Source organism: Anomaloglossus baeobatrachus, chromosome 1, assembly GCF_048569485.1.
Source record: "Anomaloglossus baeobatrachus isolate aAnoBae1 chromosome 1, aAnoBae1.hap1, whole genome shotgun sequence".
NCBI lineage: Eukaryota > Metazoa > Chordata > Amphibia > Anura > Aromobatidae > Anomaloglossus > Anomaloglossus baeobatrachus.
The window spans coordinates 550,456,776-550,469,475 of NC_134353.1; positions in this window are offsets into that span (position 1 = coordinate 550,456,776).

A 12,700-nucleotide genomic window follows, 5' to 3' on the forward strand; every position below is an offset into this window, starting at 1 on the left:
GCAGATGTATTTCAGGAGCTACATACAATATAATCCCTTTTAATATTTTGTGACTTTTTTTTAGGACTTTTGTTTGAAAATTTTGCTCGTATTAAAACATGAATTGTTGCTTCTAGAGGAGACTGCCTAAGAACCCTGAGGTATAATTTGCCCCTGTAGTATGAACAATTACATGGAGCTTATCTGTTCAGTTAACTCCTATTAACCTTACGGAGCTAGCCGATCAGTCCCATAGAAGTACATGGAGTGGTAGTTAGCAATGCACACTACTGCACTGGAGGGAAGTTTGGGGTCACAGTCCTCTTCAACCATGTAGGTCCCATTAGAATTGCCAACCTACTCCTAAATTTTTATGGCACATTGAAAAAAAACAGAGATAGCCCTGAATTTGTACGAAGATAAACCACACACATTTAAAAAACACACGTCAATATCATGCACTTAACATAATGTCCCAAAAAAGTACAAAAAAACCCTACAATTAAAAATATAGAAAGAGAACAAGTTTTTAAAGTGTTAGGATGATATATTCAAAATGAGGCATACATTGAAGTTATATATAGATGAAGGGAAGGGGCGAACGCGGGCCGTGAGGGTTCCACATCCCTTCGCCAGAGAGAGATGGTGCTTGTAGATCACTTTGGGCAGGTGTGTAACACTTACTGTACTCTACAGGGTTGCATCTGTGACGCCGTGGCCTATCAGGTCGTCAAAGGTTATTGTGCAATCTGCCCTTCTGCACAGTATCCAATCCTCCTTGGTTAGGGGTCCTGTTCCTTTGGTGTTGCTAAGAGCTTAGCCAGTCAAAACCCTAGAAACACTTTACACCATACCCACCAGACACACCACTGGGGACCTGAAGGTAATAGGGCCGCCCATTTGGGGGGTTGGTAGGGGAAGGTGGAAAAAGTGAAAGGAGAACTGAGAAAGGAGTGGAAGGAGTAGGAAGTGGTGTGGTAACACTCTGAGAGGGAGAGGTCACCGGTGAGGAGCAGGGCTCCTTAAGTACTAGGTGGCAGACGCTGGTCTGGGCCTGGTAGGAGCTGGAACCCCGGTCGCAGGGGATAGTGTCAAGGGGCACGGATTGCCAAGGAGGGCAGCCGGCGGCCTTGAGCCATCTCTGGGCAGGGGCCAGGGCACGACGGGGTACGCTGACCCTAGGCCAGGAAGTAGCTTCAAGCGTCCTGGTAATTTACCCAACGGGGGTGAAGCCTTCAAGTTCATCCCTCACCTGCTCTAGAATCGGGGTACTAGCTCACTGATGGGATAGGACTTTCCCTGACACAGTCCACAGAAATCCCGAGCGTGAACCCTGAGAGCAAGCTCACTCTGTTAGCCATACAGGTGAGCGGGATCCAACTAGTTCTACACTACAGGGTACTAACAGTGAACAAGGTGCCACGGAAAAGGCCACAGGCTAACAAGCAACACCAAGGGCACGGACCCAAGCGTGCTCCCTCCTTGCTGCAGCGGTGCTCAGAATTCTGGTCTACAAGCTGTCTTTGTCAGTATTCTTGGACTGAGTGAGTATGCAGAAACCCTTCTTTTTCCTTTTAGAAAGGAGGCGGTTCGCCGGTCAGAGCAACGTCGCAGAGCAGGTATGTGCGTGTGACGCTGCCGTAGCGATAATGTTCGCTACGGCAGCGATCACCACATATCGTGCCGCCGACGGGGGCGGGTGCTATCGCACGCGACATTGCTAGCCGATTCTAGCGATGTCGCAGCATGTAAAGTGGCCTTAAGAGTATAAGATTATGTGCACACATTGCAGATTTGGTTGCAGACAATCTGCTTGTTGTGGCAGGAAAAACTCTGTGGCAAAAAACAAGATTTGCTGCGATTTGCTGCTCTTTATGCATTTTGCTCAGTGCTTTCAATGGTACAAAAAACAGCCAAAAACACAGAAAGAATTGGCATAATGTACATTTTTCTGCTACCAAATCTACAAGGAAAAATTCCTGAACTTGTGCACAGCACTCAGGATTCTCATAGATTTTGCTGGCATAAGTATATGCTTGCAGATTTGTGAAAATCTGCAAGCGAAATCTTGTTGTTCTCTAACAAAAATCTTAATGGCAAAATTCACAACAAGCGTTTCATCTATCAATCGCCAATAAATTTGGGAGTTCAAAAAAAATTGGTATTTAAACAGTCCTCCTCATCATGCTGTTCATATTTTGACATGAGCCTAAGACACCTAACAATTGATTAACAGTACCTCACCATTGCAAGGCATTAAGCAGAATGTTGTCAGAAGGAAGTGGCCACTGAGCCTAGAGTGTCACAGAGTGTCATCAGCAGGTTGCAATAGACATACAGAGAGACTAGAAAAATCACAGAAATGCATCCCACTGTGTTAACCGCTTTGTTGGGAAAAATGCCCTATGGCACCAGATGATGAATGCCACACAACTCCAGACATATTCAAGGTAGGTGAGAGGCATCAAAGTGTCATGACAGACCATTCAAAAATGTTTTCATTGGCATGGTCTGGGTGTTAGATGACCTGCAATGGTACCTGACCACAACACCAGGCACAGGTGTAAATTTCTTGCATGGCCAGAGAGCATTTACAATGGACAAGGGATCAGTGGAACTCTGTGATGTTTACTGATAACAATCAATTCACGCTGAACAGAAATGATGGCCGCCAGCGATGGTGGGAACATCAAGGAGAGTGCTATGCATTAGCCATTGTTGTCATCAGTCAAGCCTTTGGTGGAGGTGGTAGTTTTACAGTGTTGGCAGATGTGTCTAGTCAATACAGAACTGCCCTAAAGTTTGTGAATAGTACAGTGACAAGCCCCTACTACTTGAATAACATTAATTATCTAGTCATTGTGCCTCTGGATGTGCAACACAGGACTCATTAAATCTTTATGGATGATGATACTGCAGTTCATAGAGGTCGCATCATAAGGGAACTCCTGGAGACTGGGGTACCTCAAAAGGAGTTGCCTGTACTTTCTCCAGACCTGAATCTCAGAAAAAAAATCTATGGGACAGCTGAATAATCGTGTAGAAGCTTGTAACTCTATACCAAAAAACCTCAATGACTTGAGGCCCACCCTTAAAAATGAGTGGGATGCCATGCTTCAGCATACAACAACTCGACTTGTGAACAGCATGAGACATCGTTTTCAAGTTGTAATTGATGTTCAATGCCTCATGACAAGTTCTTGAGACATTGACTTTTTTGGGGGCATTCCCACCACTTTTTTTCGCTTTTGGTTCAATAAATTATTTGAGATAAGGGAATCACCATTGCATACTTCTTTTTTTGAATCAGATCATTTTTATTAAAAACAATACAATCAGTACAGAGAGAATACATCGTTTTGCATATATGTCAACACCAAAACTCACTTAATGATATAATATAGGTCAGCCACACAATTCCTTCTCTGTATAAATTTGTGTCATATTCTTATTTTCATAAACAGAGCAATTAAACAACCTAACTTTGTGAGAAAACAAAATTAAAGAGTCAAAATTAACGTTTACAACAGTACATCTGTCCAGCAGGAAGATTATTTACCAGTCGCGTCGCTTCGCAACTTATCTCCGCTCCCATCCACCCCACTCCTTCCCATCTATTCATCAGACCTGTCCTCTCCAGCCGCTCCTCATATAATTCTTCAAAGTTTCGCATCATCCTACAGAGCTACCAGGTTCCTTTTCCAAGATATTTCTATTCACTGTAGACATAAAAGACGATCCAGCATAGCGTCTAGGACCAGGGCAGCAGAGGGAAGGCCTGGTTCCTCCATCCACGGTTGCCATATTTTATAAAATTTACTCAGCGCTTTTCTCTTTATATAGACTCTTCTTTCCAGTCTAAGAATGGGATTCATCTTATTTTTAAGCTCCATTAAGGTTGGGGGCGAGGGATCCAGCCACCGGCATGCCAACAATTTCCTTGTTTGGTAAAGAATACGTGTTATACCCAGGGCCGTTGGAGAATCTGGGTCCACCCCTCCCTCCCACAAATTCATCAGGCAGATATGGGGCGAGGGTTGTATTTTAATATCGCACACCTGTTCTATTAGTTCAAAAGCTTGCTTCCAAAATTCACCTATATTACCACATTCCCACATGACATGCATTAAATAGGCGTCATCCTGTCCACATCTGACACATTGTGCGTTTGGTCTAAGTCCTATCTTGAACATAAGGCCAGGTGTCTTGTACACCCAATGGATGAGAAACATCTGAGAAAGCCTTTGACATTCTGAGACTGCCATTTTAGGAATCTATTCCAATATATCCAACCATTGCTGATCAGTTAAGGGTCCTAAGTCCCGCTTTATTTTTGACTATTAACGGGTACCTATCCAAATGGGCAGGCAGTAGTCTCCTATATAGTTCTGATATAAGACCTCTAGAGGACTCAGACATGACCAAAGCACTCAAAATAGAATTATGTGTCACATTCACAGGGCCAAACCTCCTCTGTCTCTCCAATGCATGTTGCAGCTGTAAATATTGGTAGAAAAATACATGTGGGAGGTGAAACTCAGTCTGTAGTTGCTCAAAGCTCTTAAGAACATTATTCAGCAGAAGAAGAGAAGAGATTTGCCCCTGTTTCATACCTTGAAGAGCATGGCTAGTGTTGGATGTCGTGCCCTGTTCTCCTGCCTCCATCCCACCTCCAACCAACATACTGGATATTTCCAGTCCGACCCCTCTGTTACCAGATCACCACTAACATTGTATATGCCTTCCTTTCCCCAACCTCTAAAGTGCTGCATCTGGGAAGCAATGTAATATAAATATGGGTTTGGCACTGCCAATCGTCACTCCTCTTTTCCCTATTGCAACACCTCCAGTCGGATTCTGGCATGTTTTTTCTTCCATATGAGTTCACTGAACAGTTATTCCCAAGTAATTTGCTGGTCAGAAAAGCCCACTGGCATCAGAACTGACTTGGACCAATTAATACTAAGCCCGAATCTCCACCCAAATTCCTGAATGATATCTATCGCCGGCATAAATGAGGAGTGCACTCTATCAAGGTATAATAGTAAATCGTCTGCATATAAAGATATCTTCTGTTCTATAGCTCCGCATTTAAATCCCACAACCTCTCTGGATACCCGTATTGCAACTGCCAATGGCTCAACTGCAATGTCAAATAGCAGGGGGGACAGCGGGCACCCCTGTCTGGTACCTCTTCTCAGAGGAAAAGACCCAGAGACCCGGCCATTCACCCTAACCCTCGCCACTGGTGAGTCATATAGCAGCTTCACCCAATTTACAAACCTATCCCCAAATCCCATTTTTTGGGGTACCACCCACAAAAATCTCCATTCTAGGCTGTCGAATGCCTTGGCGGCATCTAAGGACAGAATTGCTCTCTAACCCGGACTCTCAGCACTATGTTGCAGTATTAAATATAGTCTCCTAAGGTTCAGGGATGTAGCTCTACTTGGAATGAAACCGGTTTGGTCACTATGCACAATGGATGACACAACTCGGGACATTCTGTTGGCGAGTACCTTGGCCAGTAACTTAACGTCTGCTGGTGGAAGGGAAATCGGGCGGTATGATTCTGGGGCTTCGGGGTTTTTCCCTGGTTTCAGAATTAGGACTATTAGTGCTTCTTTCATAGAGGGTGGAAAAACGCTCTGCCTCTCAGCCTCTTCAAATATGTTAAGAAATTTGGGTAGTAACAGAGGAGCAAGGGTTTTAAAAAACTTCCCTGGCAAGCCATCCGTACCCAGAGCCATTTCATTCTGTGTCTGGCCAAGCGCCTCCTCCAACTCCTCCAACAGAATATCCCCATCCAGCAAGTCACTATCCTCATCCATCAATTTGGGGAAAGGGAAAGCATCAAGATACCGCTCAATCTCAGCCTCTGTAAAGCTACACTCTGAAGTATATAAATGCGAGTAATATGCGTGTATTTCTTCAACTATGTCCTCACCATCTTCCACTATATCACCAGTATCTGTTACCAATCAATTAATATAAGAGGAGCTATCCTGTGCTTTAATGACCGTGGCCAGCAGGTGTCCCACCCCCTCCCCCTCCACGAAGAATTTCTTCTTGGGGAAAAAGCGCTTATTAGTTGCCGCAGACAGAAGATTCTCCCTCAGTGACGTTTGTGCATTCTCTAGGAAATTTTTGTTTCCCTCTGTCGGATTTAATACCACCGCAGCTTCCGCATCAGACAATTCCTGAGTTAAATATTGGGTATACTGTCTATTTTGGGTTTTACGGGAACATATCTCTCTGATATATAGACCCCTTACAAAAGGCTTTCATAGAATCCCACACTGTGTGTGATGGTGCAGAGCTCTCGTTCAAGTGGAAAAATTCTAAAATGTCTGTATTCAGAGACCCCCTATAAGCTGAATCCAAGAGGGGTTAAGTCTCCAAACAGGTCTAGGCAGGGTGAGAGGGTTCCCCCATGATAGTTCAACATGTAGTGGTGAATGGTCCGACACACTTCTAGGTAAATAAGCCACTGTCTGTGTGTAGGAGGTCATGAGTGAGTTACCAATAGCCAGGTCTATCCGTGACATAGTGTGATATGAGCTAGAATAACAGGAACATTGCTTAGTTGTGGGGTTCTTAATACGCCAAAGATCTACCATACCTAGCTCCTCCAATGTCCTAGCAAAGGAAGTTGGGGCAGCGTCCACCGATATATTTCCTGAGTAAAGCTTGTCTAGATAGGGATACAAATAGGTATTAAAATCTCCTATCAAAAGGGTTGGTACAGTGGTGGGAGAGTCAAGAATATGAAGTATCTTTTTTATTGGCTCTACAGAGTATGGCGGAGGGATATATACTGCTACCAGAATGAATTGTATATTATTTACCGTGCAAAATAGACAAAAAAAATCTTCCCCCTGGGTCAATTACTAATTTGGTACAGGAGAATGGAATGGATTTTCGCACCAATGTGCTCACACCCCGTGAGTGGGTCGAATACGTGGAATAATATTCGTTCACAATCCACTTTCTTCTCAGCCAATGAATGTTATCCTTCACCATGTGGGTCTCAGATAGACATAATATAGCCGGAAGGAGTTTTTGTAGATAGGTAAAAACCGCGCATCTCTTATTTGCATTCCCAAGCCCCCTATTATTCCATGCCACAATGTTTATTAGCGGCGCCATAAGTGTGAACTACAAAATGGACCGAGAAAATATCGCTGTCTACCGTGAAAGAGATGTGGGTTCTGCCATTGCCTATTGTTAGCGGACAAAGCGACACGGCTGGAAGCGTACTGTATCCAACATATATAAAGAATAGGACAGAAAGTAAGAAAACAATACAAGGAGAAAAACACAATATCATACAATAGTATACAGCACATTATTCTCCCAACATAGAGACAATGTATACATTCCTCTTGAATGGAGAGAACCAGGGCTAAACACTAGCCCAAAACCCATGCAGGCAAGGGGAGACCTACAGTTCTACTCTTCAAAGGGTGTAGGCCAAAAAACAGTGACCCCCTGCCTGCAATCCTAAATGGAACATAGAACAATACTTGTACCAGCATAGCGTCCTTCATAACAGCGACACCTGGTGGGGAGAAAGGGCCATTCAAGTATTTCTCCTCCATATAGATCTCCACTGTATCAAAATAGTGAGTCTCTCCATTTACAGCAATGCGTAACTTAGCAGGGTACATCATAGAGTATGGTACTTGCAGGTTGCGTAGACATTTTTTAATATCAAGGAATTGTGCTCTTTTGCATTGCACCTCCATGGAGAAGTCTGGGAAGATCGAGACCCTGCTGCCGTTGATCACAAGATCTTTAATGTCTCTGGTTGTGCGCAAGATGGAATCTCTGTCCTTAAAGTGCAGGAGTTTAAGCACGATAGGTCTTGGCGGTGCTCCTGGCGGGGGGGGACGAGCAGGTACTCGGTGCCCTCTTTCAATAGTAAAGAAGAGGGAAAGTGCCTCCTTGCCTATGGTTTCCATCAGCCATCTTTCAAAGAATGTCAGAGGGTCATTGCCTTCCGCTTTCTCTGGGACTCTCACAAGCTGCAGGTTGCTCCTTTGAGTACAGTTTTCTAAATCAGCCACTTTATTTATTAGCATGGCGACATTCTGTGTGGCTCTCCCCAGATCCCAGGCTATTGGTGGTAACTTGTCTTCTGCTGTACCCAGACGTGTCTCTAATTCTCCCACTCTAGCTGTCACCCCCCGCAGCTCATGTTTAATGCAGGCCACATCTGATGTGACAGTACCCATCTGTATGCTCAGGGTAATTAGCGTGCTATTACACACATTAATTGCTGCCAGCACATCTCTCAGCGTAGGTTCAGAGATAACAGGAGACAGTTCCTGCATGCCTTCCCCTCCCCCACTCTCCTCCACAAACTGCACAGCGAGTGTTTGCTGAAATGCTGGAAAGTCAAGCATCAGGTTACTCACATTCTCTCAGACCTCAAACCTCTCCTACTGGTCCATGCTGTGAGTAGATTTGTTATCAGAGGTGTCCCCGGAGATAAGAGCTGCTCCTGGAGTGCTTCTAGCAAATCTCTCCAGCTTGCTTGCCAACTCTGCCACCCTGTTGCTGGTAGGGATTCTCGGTGCTGGCGCCATCTTGGAGATAGCAGAAACAGCTTACCCCCTCTTCTTAGAGCAGTTCTTGTTGGTGTCAGGGTGCAAAGCTCTCCTGGGTGTCCTGGATGACATTGCAGTCCACCAGGGCCAGTGCAACTGCAAAAACAGCTAGTAAATCCAGATAATAACAGGATCCAAAACAGGAGCTCTCCCTCAGCACTTCTGCTCTACATGTGTCCAAGGCCACGCCCCACCATTGCATTCTTCTACTTAAATTCCCTACTCTCATGATCAAATGTCACTGCAGTGTGAACCTTTTACATTTTATAAAAATTGCACCTGAAGGCCAAATATGCCAAATGTTTGTGAGTAGTGTATATAGATGCAGTAGGGTACCCAATATACAGCAGCAGCCAGCCATCCATGAGCCTCAATCAGGCTTGAGCTTCCAAAGAATTCATTTCCAGCCAACTTACTTACCCCCAACAGTCAAAACAATGACAACTCAGGATCACCAGCATCATCCCTGCCTTCTGCAGCCACCTTCAGCTTGCCCTATACAGGTTGTGATGTGAAAAAAGAATGTCTGACTTAGTCAGATAAGTTGCTGTGGAGCCAGGTGATCAGTCAGAAGCATTGGGAAAATGCAGGGGCATTCAGTCTGCCTGACAGTGCTGGAGCAGGAGCCTACAGCAATGGGAAATGACTATAGAGTGTGACAGCTCGCTGACACTGAGAATCTGAAATCAAGAATGAAGCAAAGTGAAAAGCATGGGAAGGAAGCAAATGCTTGGCAGTGATTGGTTGACTATCACTTTTCTCTCAGCCTTCTCAGAAGCCGTTAGTTTCCAACCTCAGAGCATACACAGTACAAATTTTGGGGAAAACAAATTAATTGGTGGAAATTTTCTATGGTACAATTCACAGCTAAAAAAACCCCTGTCTTTTTGTTTTACTGTCCATTACATTATAATGGTTGGCAACCCAGGGGCCTATCGGTCAAAGCTTAAAGGCCGCTTTACATGCTACGATTTATCTGATGATCTCATTAGCGATGTGACACGCCCAGATCATAGTTAGGATTTACCGAGATCGCTCATAGGTCGTTTATTAGCGGTCACACTTAACGATCTCAGAAACGACGCAACATCGTTCAGCGATATATTGTTTGACCAAGGCGGTCGTGTGGATATTGTTCGTCGTTGGCTGGGTGTCAAACGTACCAATATGTCTGCTGCGTTCAAAAGGACGAACAATATTTTGAAACTGAACGACGTGTCAACGATCGACGATTTTCAACCTATTTGCGATCGTTCGGAGTTGCTCGTAGGTGTCACACGCAACGACGTCGCTAACGATGCCGAATGTGCGTCACGGAATCCCTGACCCCGACGACAAATCGTCAGATAAATCGTAGAGTGTAACGCCGACTTAAGGAATCATACATATAACACCAAATCTGTAAATAGTCAATGTTTGTATTCAGTTTCACTTTTTTTTTGCACTTTTTTTCTTTTCTGTTATTTATGTGACTGATACTGTCTGTATTTCCATCCATTAGATAACATTGCCTTGACAAAGGCTCATTGAGCCGAAACGTTCACAACTGACGGTATTGACTTTTGCAGAAAAATTACACCATAAAATTTCTTTCATTTCTCATACGTGTTCCAGAAATATTTTCTACTACATTCTAGTATTTTGTTCTGAGCAGCGGCTACTTATGGTCGCAGCAGAGCCCTACTATATTTCATTAGCAAGGAGCAGTCTGGAGCAAAAAATATTAAAAAGGGGTATTTTCCTTTCTTGTCAGGGATACTCGGCCTCTGCCTTCTACCTACAGCTCGACAGTTAGATCAATAAAGATTTTTTTGCATTCTACCTCAGTGTGAGCGCTAGTGGTTTTTGTTTACATTTTTAGGGTTTAAATCCTACTAACGACAATATCTGCAAGCAGTTTATATATTTTGTGTGAGTTTTCTCCCACTATCCAAATCATACTGATAGGGAATTTAGTTTGTCCATTTTCAATAGGGACAAAGATTATAATGTCTTTAGAGCACTGTGAATTTAATGTCGCTGTATAAACAGGTACAATAAATAACGATAAAACTATAATACCATTGACATATTTTGTTATATTTTGGGAAGGTGGAATAAAAGTGGCATGCTCATAAACTTTATTAAGATACATAGCGTATGTGCCTGGACACTAAAAGCTATATTTATCCTATTTTCTTCTTCCTGCAAATAAGTGGTGTCACAATTATACTTTGTCCATGCATCATTTTCACCATATGACATTTATATGCTTAATCCAGCAAAAAGCCACATGAGAAGTAAATGTTGTTAGAACTCTAAAGAAATTTGCTGGTAACAAAATGAAGGGTCAGCAAGTAAGATAACGGAGACTGAATCGTGAAGTGGTTCGCCCTTTGTAAACTATGGGAAAACATTTCATTTTTGCTTGTAACTGTGACTGTAATTTTGCCGAATCCTAAAAGGCAACCACAGAGCAATATTCAGGACATTACAGGAAGCAAACAAAGATAACTAGTATTGTGCATTGCATGTAGGAGTTCATGTTGGGTTAACACCACTACTTGCAATTGCATTTACAATTGCTTTTGTCTTTGAAGAAAATTACTAACTCCAGGGGCTTTGAAAAATATATTTTGTTTAACCACGCAGCTATCTAGTTTTATAGATTTTTTTTTCTACAGATTCTTGTTTACAATCAAACACAAAAATGTTTTTATTTTGTTAATACCTGTATTTAAATAATTCATTATGATAAGCCTAATTATTATTGTTAATACGATCAATGGAGAAGTTAAATACATTTTGGTGTATAAACTAATTCATGTTCTTCTTTGCTAAATATATAGATGATTTTTTGTACAGTACAAATAGGTAGCTTGTCTGATGGTTGTGAAATATTAGTGGCCTGTTGTACACATCTGTTTATATTGTCTCACCTATATAATTTTATTTTCACTTATTATAAATAAGTCCATAGAAGAGTAATACTGTTTGATCATTTACAATGTAACTGTTGAATTGTAAATATTATTGTTTTTTAACTTTTGGAAGCCAGCCTTATTGGATATACACACTTCCTGTGTGTATTGTCTGCATACACTGTGAAGAAGAGTGTGTTTTATGGCAACAGCAATGATTGACAGTTATTACTAAGAAAAGTTTCAATAGATTTTAAGTTTTCCGAACTGACATCTTATTAGAAACAGTGTCTCACCTCTCCGCTTGTAGTGTGCTATGCTCAACTCAGCATGTTGATTTCAGTGGAGGAGAGCTGCAATATCAGGAACAACCTAGAGTTGTGAAGCTGTTATTTTGTTATTTTAGTCCTGTACAATCCTTTTATGGTGTATTTTATATACAGTTACAATCAAAATGATTCAAATTTTATCAGCTACATTTACAAACTTTCTGCTATTTACAATAAAGATGTCAAACAAGAACAATTTCAGTCCCTTAACAAAGCTAAAGTAACAGGACAACAAATTGAACACAAAATACCATTTTTAATAGCTACTGATGTTTACGAATTATTTAACCGCTTCATGACATCTTCATGACAAATGTCTTTAGTACTTAGTGGAGCTTCTTTTCCTGTTATGAACTTCTACATGACAGGTTATAGCTAGAGATGAGCGAACCTCTCAAGGTTCGTTATGCCAAGCCCGACCGAACAAGTGGTGTGTTCGCCAAACCTTTATTGAAGCGAACTTCAAACCTTTATCGAACCTATCTGAACCCCATTAGATTCAATAGGAGGGCAAACGTAAGGCAGAGAAAACACCTTTAGGCCTGTTTCACACGTCAGTGATTCTGGTACGTATGTGCTTTTTTTATACGTACCAGAATCACTGACATACATAGACCCATTATAATCAGTGGGTCTGCGCACACATCAGTGTTTTTTCACTGACCATGTCTTTGTGCGGCGTACATGCGTTTCCGTAATTGCCGCACGGAGACATATCAGTTTTATTCTGGCATCACTGATGTCCCACGGACCACACTGTGGTGTGATCCATGTAACACGTACCAGAAAAACACGTACATTGAAAATAAAAAAACATTTTCAACTCACCCAGCTCCAGCGACGCTCTTTGCAGCCTCTGCTCTCTGCAGCTTCCTGGCCG